Consider the following 10,527-nt stretch of genomic DNA (forward strand, 5'->3'; position numbering starts at 1 on the left):
GAGAGAGAGAGAGAGAGAGAGAGGGAGAGAGAGCGAGCCAAAATGGAGCTAACATAAGGCCAAGCATTCAGAGCTAACAATAAACCTCTATGTCATGATTTGGGATCTGATTGGTGGTTTAAAAGAAAAAGCCTGGTACATTTTGCAGTTCAAACATGGGCCCCATGTTCCATGTAGGACCTGAGAAAGCTGAGGAAAAAAGATGACTCCTTTAAGAAACACTACGTTACAACAGAGCATTTAAACTGCATTGTTGATGCTAAATAGAAGCAAAAAGGTAAGCAGGGCTCCAGCATTCCAGAGCTGGGGGTTTGAATGTGGGGATTTCTCAATCAAACACTTCCAGACCAGGCTTAAGGCCCTCACAGACCTGAGAAGGGGGCTGAGCCAGCCACCAAAGCCATGGCGGAGGAACCAGCTGCAGCTTAGCTTAGCAGCTTTTTGCTCATGGAGACAAAGACTAGAGCTAGGCAGTAAAGCAGGTGAAGAAAAAAAAAAAAACCTCTAAATAGGTTCCAGTGTGTATAAAAATGTGCATAGGCTTAAGAAAGAAAAGAGAAAGGATATAGACAGTCATAGAAAAAAATAGCTAAGAATGATAAACATTTTTAAAAGAGAAGTAATGTAACATGTAAACAATCAGCCTCGTGTAGATGAGAAGTCACGTTTCACATGACTGACTGCTGGTGAGTGGAAGGCAGCTGCCGAGGGGTGGGATTGCGACAGGGACTGCTGAATTAAACCAGCCTAGATGCTTTTTAACAATGCCTTAGCTTAGCCGGGCGGTGGTGGCGCACGCCTTTAATCCCAGCACTCGGGAGGCAGAGGCAGGCGGATCTCTGAGTTCGAGGCCAGCCTGGTCTACAAGAGCTAGTTCCAGGACAGGCTCTAGAAACTACAGGGAAACCCTGTCTCGTAAAAAAAAAAAAAAAAAAAAAAAAAAAAAAAAAAAAAAAAAAAAAAAACCCAACAAAAAAAAAACAATGCCTTAGCTTTAAGATAGAACTTTAAAATGTATTGCTCTGGGGAAGAGGTTATGCTTTTCTTTCCTCGGGAAATGAAAGGCAGTGGATTCATTCAAGGTGGATAGTGATCAGGTTTGATGGGGGAGACCTGAAAACCCTGGCTGCAGACATAAAGAAATAAACCTTGAAATCGACAAGACAAGTGACATGTGTGTTTCCAAAGATAAAACAAAAAACATGAAACAAAAAAAGCAGCTTTGATGGGTTTGTGTACAGTGGACAGTCTACGCTTGCGTTAATGCAGATATGTATGTTACCTTTGCAAGTTTGTGTGTTTTCAGAGCAAGGGGACCAGACACCAATGAAAGCAGGTACCCCAGGTATCCAGCCTCTCAGATGCCTCTGTTCCAGTTTCCTCGGAGTTCTGCATCCAGACAGTTTCAAAGCTTCTGACTGAGATGGTGCAGCCTCACAGACTATTCTACCCAGAACTGCACATAAGCCTTGTGCTTTCCCATTGCACAGAGACGGGACAACAAATATTATAATTAATTTTCCCAGGAGTTAGCCAGGCAGTTTCCTGAATCAAAGTCAGGGCAACAGGCCTTACCGGCATAACTGTCCCTGATAGCACTCATGTTCCCCCTAGGAAAAGAACATTGTATAGCTTCTGAATGTCTGCAGCCACCATTGATGCCTGTCCTGAGGATGGACTCTCAACTGGAAGGGAGGAACAGGAATAAGCAGAACAGGGATAAAGCCACACTCCAGGGAGGTCTGAGGTTCAGACTCTGAAAACACCAAATCTCCCAAGGCCCGCTTTGGATGTTGCCACCATCCCTGAGGTGCTGGGCAATTTGGAGCTTCTTTCAGACAGAGCTCAAAGGAATTTTCCTGTGGCTGCGGGAGTTTATGTGTATTCCTTTATTTTCCTTCCTCTTCTCTCTTTCTGTTTATCGTGTGTGTGTGTGTGTGTGTGTGTGTGTGTGTGTGTGTGTGTGTAGAGATCAGAGGATAATACAGTGGAGCCCACTAGTAACCCCGCTTCCACTTTCTTTTCTATGTGTATTTAGGTATTTTGCCTGAATGTGTGTCTGTGTCAGATCCCTGGGGACTGGATTACAGACAGTGGTGAGCCGCCATGTGGGTGCTAGGAATTAAACCTGGGTTCTCTTACTGCTGAGGCATCTGGCGGGCACTCACATCTTTTGTTTTCAATTGTTTTGGTTTTGCTTTGCTTGTTTGAGACAGGCTCTCATGTAATCCAGGACGACTTCAGATTCCCTGTGTAGCTAAGGATGACTTTAATCTCCCGATCCTTCTGCTGCCGCCTTTCGAGCGCTGGGACCACAGGCACACACCACCATGCATGCCAGCAATGCAGCAGCTTTGATGATTTCAATGCAGGCACGCTGTGGATCGCTTGGCCGGCCACTTTATAATCAAGAGCTACTTATAGACACTCGGTGCTTTAGAGCGTCTGTGTGCTTGATTTCACTCCAGGGCACTTGAGCACCTGCAACGGCAGGACGGAAGCCGGCTATATTCTCAGAGGAGGACTGGGGTCAATGGGGTGGTCACAGGCTCGGCAGCCTCACGAGCATCTCAAGCAGAGCCAATTGTATCCAGCACCAAATGGCTGTTAACATGAAAGTCCGGAGAGATAGGACTTTGGTTTTTTGTCTGTTTGCTCGAGACAGGATCCGATGCTGTAGCTGGCCTCAAGCTTGTGGTGATCTCCTGCCTCAGTCTCCCAAATGCTGGGATTAAGTCATTACTCCCAGCTTCATTTGCATTTATTTCCAAAATTATTTTGCCTTAGCAATCGGTGAAACTTGAAGCATAGGCATTTATGTCTTAGCCTTTGCACCCGACTGTATACAAATACAAGCGTCAGAATAAACTAAACCCTGGGAGGCTAAGGAAGCACTTTCTGTTTGGGGAGGGGGGTGGGGACAAGAACGGAGACTGCGGGAGAGCGAAAGAAGTCTTAAGCTTCTCTGAGAAGCTTTTTGCAACTTTCGATTCGGAGTTGCATGGAAGCATTGTTCTTACAAGGGCTAATTAGCTCAAGTGTTCCCCCAAAAACTCAGTTAGCCAGGTACAGTGGTACAGCCTGTAATCCTGGGACTCGGAAGACATAAAGGCCAATTCAAGGCGAGCCTAGGCTACACAGTGTGTCCCAGGAAGCCAGGGCTACATAGATCCTGTTTGGAAAAAGCAAAAACCAAACAACAAACTTGGGTGGGTAAATGAACCAACCGGAGGAGAATTTTTACTGCTTGTTACGTTCCTTTTGGGTGTAAGCTTTGTGAATCCTGAGTTCACATTTTAAAAGTACAATTAAGCTGGGCGTGGGGGCACACACCTTTAATCCCAGCACTCAGGAGGCAGAAGCAGGTGGATCTCTGTGAGTTTGAGGCCAAATCTACATAGTAAGGAGTTCCAGGACAGTCAGAGCTACATAGTGAGACCTGTCTAAAAATATTTTTTTTTTAATTTTCAAAGAAAGTACAATTTAAAGTTGGATATGAGCTGGAGATATGCTCAGTGCTTAAGAGCACCGGCTGCTCTTGCAGAGGACCCAGGTTCTGTTCCCAGCTCTCACCACCAGCTCTGGGGATCTGACATCCTCTTCTGATCCCCTCAGGCACTACACACATGTACTGCACATACATGCAGGCAAATCACCTGTGCACATAGAATACTTGTGTGTTTAGAAGGAATGCTGGCAAGCACTTACTGCCTTCCCCCCTTTTGTTTTCCTTTGGCTTTCTCCTCCTTTCCCCTCCTCTTTTTATCCCCACTATTTTGAGAAAGAATCTAAGTTCCCCAGGCCCTGCAGAGTGAACTTGCATTTGCCTCACTCGGTCTCCCAGTTGGAATCACTGCTGCCAAGCTTCACTTTTACATTTTACCAGGCTATGTGCTGCAGGACCCAGGAGACTGACATTAGCATAGCATAACCAGTGGCAGAACCAACTGGGCATGGCTAGACATCTTCAAGAATACGATGAGGAGACACTGAGAAGAACATGGATATATGCAGGAGGTGACCAGAAGGACTCATGTTCATACGTGATTGGGAGAGCCTGGGCAGCCAGAGTCCCATCACTACCTTACCATTACGGTGCACAGAATGCCAGTTCAGAATTTACAGACATGAGAGAAGTCTTGGGTGAAGCCAATAAATCCAGGGTGAAGCCCCTAAATCTAGATCATTCGGTTTCTGCTGAACCCAAAATATAAAGTTATTTTATTTTGTATTTTATTTGAGACAGTCTGACTGTATAGCCCTGTCTGGCCTCAAACTCACTGACAGCCACCTGTCTCTGCTCCTGAGTGCTGGTGTGTGCCATCATGCCTGGCTTCAGGTTGTTTTAATTATAAAAGAGTAAAGTTAACTATCATCTACCTCTTAGCTTGTGCCGGAAGACTTTGGCCTGAACAACAGGTCTCAGAGCTGAGGAAGCAGTGGTGATGAACTGGGCTTTAGAGTTTGCGGGTGTGAGAATATATTCCGACCTCTAGAGAGGGACCAATATTTTGCAACAAGAATAATTCATATTAATTTTCCACAGCCTGAGAAAATGGTCTCAAGAGCATTTGATTCCATTTGTTCTGATGGCAGCTTCACTAAACAACCACCTGTTGGCTAATTTGGTTTTCCAGGTAACCTGAAGGGCATTCTGGCTTGTTATGTATCACTCCTTCGGAGTGTAATTAAGGAGGTTTGAGAACACAGTCAGATCAGGTTCCTGTGTGAGTTGAGAGGTCTGGGCTGCAAACCCCAGGTCCAAACTCCATTCCTGGATGACTGTATGGAAGATCAAGATTTCTGGGTGCCTTTCTAAGCTAATTATTAGCACTCGGGTGAGGGTTAAGGGCAGAGTGAATGCTAGAGCCGGCAGGCACTGTGGTGAGGGAGAGAGGGAGCTGCCAGAAACTCTGTGTTAATCCTGAGACTCACTTGTGAGCCACATTAGTGAGAGCAGTCTTGTACCCTAAGATTCTCACATTGAGGAATCAATCCTAGAGATACAGTTTGTTATAGAGAAAGGTGTATGTTCAAATTAATTAGTTTATGATATTGAAAAGTAATTACTTAATACCTCTCTCTGTGTGTCTAGGGGGATATGTGCATCTGAGTACAGGTGTCCACGGAGAGTGGAAACCAGAGGCTTTGGACCCCCTAGAGATAGAGTTACCGGTGGCCATGAGCCACATGATATGGGTTCCAGAAATTGAATTCAGTTCCTCTGCAAGAGAAAGATGTGCTCTTAGCCTCTGAGCCATCTCTCTCTATCCCTAAACTACCGCAGACCCCAAGCTGGGTGGTTTGAACAATGAAAATCTATTTCCTTTCATTTCAGAAAGATTCGGACAGATTTCTTTTTTCTTTTTTTTTTTTTTTTTTTTTTTTTTTTTTTTTTTTTTTTTTTTTTTTTTGGTTTTTCGAGACAGGGTTTCTCTGTAGCTTTTTTAAAGCCTGTCCTGGAACTAGGCTGGCCTCGAACTCACAGAGATCCGCCTGCCTCTGCCTCCTGAGTGCTGGGATTAAAGGCGTGCGCCACCACCGCCCGGCGACAGATTTCTTTTAAGTCCTTCAGGGAATAATTGTGACCGAGGAGGTAAAGACGAAGCATGGAAAATGTCACAATAGGAACGCGCACATCTTTTATGCTGGTTTAGGAATTAATTTCTTGAATCAGTCTACCAGATAAGAAGGGGCTCCATGCCTCTGGGAACAAAAGGGGAAAAAGCCACAGGGGGCACCTGGATTTGAACCAGAGACCTCTTAAACTGCAGTCTACTGCTGTGCCCCTAAGCTGTATCCCCCAAAGTATGATAGCTTCTTGTAAAACTAGCTTCATGATCTATGACCTCTCCAGCTGTGCTCTGGCTATGTTGTCTGCTGGGGACTATCCAAGCTGTTCTCCTGCTCACAACGGTTAGATCTGCTCCCTTCCCTGGTGGTTCCCACCCACTCACACCCAAGCACCCACGCCCGGGAGAGTCCTCTCCTTCCCCTCTGTCACCACCACTGGATACAACGCTCCCTGGTCAGGCTTTTTACTTCTTTTGCATCTCCCTCTCTACCACTTTTTCTGGTTTCCTTTCACAGGGGCTAAGGCCTAGGCCTAGGCTGTTGGGAGCTTAGCTAATGCCAGGAAAGGCATCTGGCCAGCTAAGTTGCAGGCTCATATTTAGGGGAAAGTGGAGTGTGCAAGAGTAGGGGCAAAGGCCGAGGATGAACATGGAGACTGCTTGCTTAGGGCCTTAAAGAGCACCCGCCTTAGTCAATGTTACACTAGTAAGCTGGGTGTGTGACACACACCTTGCCCAGCGCTTAGGAGGTACAAACAGGAGGACCAGGAGTTCAAGGTCATCCTTGGTGTCTTGGTTGATTGCTTTTGTCAATTTGACACAAAGTAGAGTATCTGGGAAGAATCTCAACTGAGAAAACCTCCCTAAGATTGGCCTGTAGGCAAATGTGTGGGAAATTTTCTTGACTGATGGTTGATATGGGAGGGTGGGCCACTGTGGGTGGTGGTGTCCCAAGGCAGATGGTCCTGCAGTGTATTAGAAACCAAACCGAACAAGCCAGTAGGAAGCATTTTGTCATGGTTTCTCTTTCAGTTCCTGCTTCAGGTTCCTACCTTGACTTCCCTCAGGGGGCTACAATCCAGGATACAGCCAGATCAGTCACTTACTCCAAAGTTGGTTTTGTTCAATGTTCTATCACAATAGAAACCCTGCTAAAACTCTTGGCTACCTAGGGAATTGGAGGCCAGCCTGAACTACATGGTAAAGACTATCAGAAAGAGCAGAGTGGGGAGGGTGGTGTACGGTCAGCAGGTAAAAGCACTCGCCCTATACACAATAATAATAATTGCTGCTCTTGCAGAGGCTCCCCACACCCTCACCAGGCAGATCCACAACCACCAGGAACTCCAGGGGATCCAGCGCACGTGTGTGCATTCAGACACAAAACCAGAAAACATTCTGTTTTGGTTTTTGGGTTTTTTTTTTGTTGTTGTTGTTGTTTTGTTTTGTTGAGGCAGGTTCTCACTGTGTAGTTCTGACCCGCCTGGAACTCACTATGTAGAACAGGCTGGCTTCTCTTACAGAGATCTGCTTGTCTATACTGCTTCAATGTTACTATGCCTGGCTATTTTTTTTTTAAGAAAATTCCTAAAAGTAACATCAGAAGGAAGTGGAATTCTTGCTGAAGACAGGTGCATGATTGGATGGGACCTGTGAAGCAGTGAAGGGTGAAGAGCTGATTAGATGCTGGTAAATGAGCAGATTTCAAGGCGATTCCTGCTAAACTGACTGAGCAGAGTGCTTTGCAAAAGATAATTTTACAGTGGCATGCACAGATGGCCTGTCTGTGGTTGGGGGTCCCTGGGAATGCTGGGACTGATGTTCTGCCCTGAGAGTGAGGATCTCTGGTCAGCTGTTCCCTGCAACAGTTATCTGCACGCTGCTGCTCTGATAGCGTGGTGGGACCGTACATCTCTCTAATCAGCCGGCATAGCATTATGCTTGGTCATAAAGAGAGCAGTGGCCCCAGAGAAAGAAGAATTTATGTTCCTGTCGCAGTGGTGCTGGTGGCTTGGGTCTGGACCAGGTGCTTAAGAGCAAGTAAACTCACTTAGATTGCAAAGGAGCGAGGAACGCGTACTCAAAGCAAAGTGGAGAACAGACCAGAAACACTAAGACTGCTGGTGAGCCACATGAATGAGGGTGCCCAAACTCCCCAGTTACTGTTTGGGGTTTCCTTTTATGGGGTTCAAGAGAAGGAGGAGCTAGCTGTGGTGGTGCAGCAGAGGCAAGTGGATCCCTGGAGTGAGTTGGTCTTTCTAGGGAGTTCCGGGTCAGCCAGGGCTACATAATGAGATGTTGTCTCACAAAGAGAGAAGTTTGCTTGCTCGGGGTTTAGTTTGGTGGTTCTCTGTTTTGACTGGCAGGCTTTGACGACTTAAGCCCTTGCTTGCTGCATATGTCCCAACCCATATGACATCTGATTTTAACCATATACACACCCAACTATGAAGGCATAAGATGATAAATAGGGGATTTCCCCTAGAAGTTTGCCTTATTGCGCATGCACCTAAAACCTGGAATTCCCAGATGTGTTTGCATAGAAGCGGCACATTACTAGGGAGTGGTTAGGGTTTTTGTTTCATTGTTGCTTGGTTGGTTAGTTGATTGGTTAGTTGGTTGGTTAGTTGATTGGTTGACTGGTTTTGTTAACTTGACACAAGCTAGAGTCATCTGAGAAGAAAGTACCACCATCAAAGGGACCTGTAGGCTAGCCTGTGGAGCATTCTCTTGATTGGTGACCCCACAGTGGGCAGGGCCATCCTGGCACAGGTGATTCTGTGCAAACTGAGAATCAGGTGTGGTGGGCAAGCCTTTAAATTCTAGCAGAGGCTGCAGATCTCTGTGAGTTCTCAGCCTGAGCTACACAGTTCCAGGTCAGCCAAAGTTATATAGTTAGAATATGGAGAGAGAGAGAGAGAGAGAGAGAGAGAGAGAGAGAGAGAGAGAGAGAGAGCGCTAAAAAGAGTAAGCTGTAAGCAGTGTTCCTCCATATCTCTGCTTCAGTCTCTGCCTCCAGGTTCCCGCTCCAACTTCCCTTCACAGTGGACTTTAAGCTGTAAGGTGAAATAAACCCTTTCCTCACTAATTGCATTGGCCACTGTCTTTATGAAAGCAGTAGAAAGCAAACTAAGGTCACAAAGGAGAGTAACAAATAAAGCAGGGATTGTGCTTACTCAGTGGGGCATCTAAAGCAGGCATGCTGCAGTTCTCGAAGGATGGAGGGTATAGGTTGCAGACAGATTGCTATGTGCTTTATTCCGAGAGGGCTCTAACCAAGTGGAGTCCCAGGTTGCTAAGCTAGGTCCCATGTTTGCCTGCCTTAGCAGGTAGCAACTGCTACCGCTCCTGCCTCCCGTGACCAGCAGCACCCAGCATCATGCCTCACCTTGGGGCACCTCCCCACAGGGTAGCTTCATCTGACTGTCCTCAGGCCACTTTCAAGCATGGTTGCACTTTTCTGATCTACGGCTGAGCCAGACTGTTACTGACACTTCACACACCCCGCCCCCCCGCAGTCTACTAGCTCCTTCTTGAACCTGGAGAGCCAGGCCGCAGGAAGGAAGCGGCCAGTTCAGTCCTCCAGCTTGGTTTTTCTGTGTCCCACAACCAAAGTGTTCGGTATAGCCACTGGGAAAGTGCCCAGGTTCTGGCAGAAAATCCCCACACCTATGCTTCCATAAGCAACCCACTGAGTCATAAGAAGGGGTGAGGAATGGGGGCTCAGCAGGTAAAAGCCTTGCCTGGAAAACCTGGACCAGAGTGCCACCCTCAGAATCCACAGTAGGAGAGAACTGAACTCGCAGACGCTTGCTGTGACATTCACATCTGCACCCATATTATACAGACACAAGAAAGTAAATAATTTAAAAAACTATAGCTGGGGGGGGGGGCTGGAGAGATGGCTCAGAGGTTAAGAGCATTGCCTGCTCTTCCAAAGGTCCTGAGTTCAATCCCAGCAACCACATGGTGGCTCACAAACATCTGTAATGAGGTCTGGTGCCCTCTTCTGGCCTTCAGGCATACACACAGACAGAATATTAAAATAAATAAATAAATAAATAAATAGGTGGATCTTTGTGAGTTCGAGGCCAGCCTGGTCTACAAGAGCTAGTTCCAGGACAGGCTCCAAAGCTACAGAGAAACCCTGTCTCAAAAAGCAAAAAAAAAAACCCAAAAAACAACAAAAAAAACTATATCTGGGAATGGTGGTGCAGGCCTTTAATCTCAGCACTTAGGAAGCAGAGGCAGGTGGATTTCAAGTTTGGGGCCAGCTTGGTTTACAGAGCGAGTTCCAGGACATTCAGGGCTACTCAGAGAAACTCTGCCTCATAAAAACAAAACAAACAAAAAGAAATTTGTAAAAAGACATGAAAGTAGGAAGGGAGCTAGTTAGAAAGAGAAGGGAAGTAAGTGGGAGTGGAGGGGAAGGAGATGGCAATGGGGTGAATGTAGTGGAAATATATTGTATACGTTGTGAAAATGTCATCATGAAGCCATTGTTATGTAATTATATATAACTAATATATGCAAATAATTAGTAGAAGGTCTCTGGTTCCAATCCAGATGGCCCCTTCTGGAACCATGTTAGTCCCTGGAGCTAACACATCAGGACTGGGAAATCTAGCTCAGAGTCAGCTTTAGAAAGTCCAGCGGCATCCACCTTTCTACTCCCTTGTAGAAAGGCGCTGTGGTGGTTTTAAAGTACGCTCATAGGTCTTTGATACTCTCCCTGAAGGCTGCAAGGTTCAATTAACCTCCCTTTGAATGCGTGCTCACATGGTGCCGCCATCCTAACGAACAGGATGAAGTAAAAGCAAAGCTGCCCTCTGAGCCCAGTTAGGGCGCTGTGACCCCATCTGCTCCCACCTCTGAGCCCAGTTAGGGCGCTGTGACCCCATCTGCCCTCTGAGCCCAGTTAGGGCGCTGTGACCCCATCTGCTCTCTGAGCCCA

The 10,527-nt window shown here is 46.5% G+C and overlaps 1 pseudogene; it reads left to right on the forward strand.

Annotated features, from left to right (window-relative positions):
• LOC121677095 overlaps nt 1–2,358 on the forward strand; it is a 59,258-nt pseudogene extending 56,900 nt beyond the window's left edge.
• The last annotated feature ends 8,169 nt before the right edge of the window (nt 2,359–10,527 follow it).

This window comes from Arvicola amphibius, chromosome 2 (assembly GCF_903992535.2).
Source record: "Arvicola amphibius chromosome 2, mArvAmp1.2, whole genome shotgun sequence".
NCBI lineage: Eukaryota > Metazoa > Chordata > Mammalia > Rodentia > Cricetidae > Arvicola > Arvicola amphibius.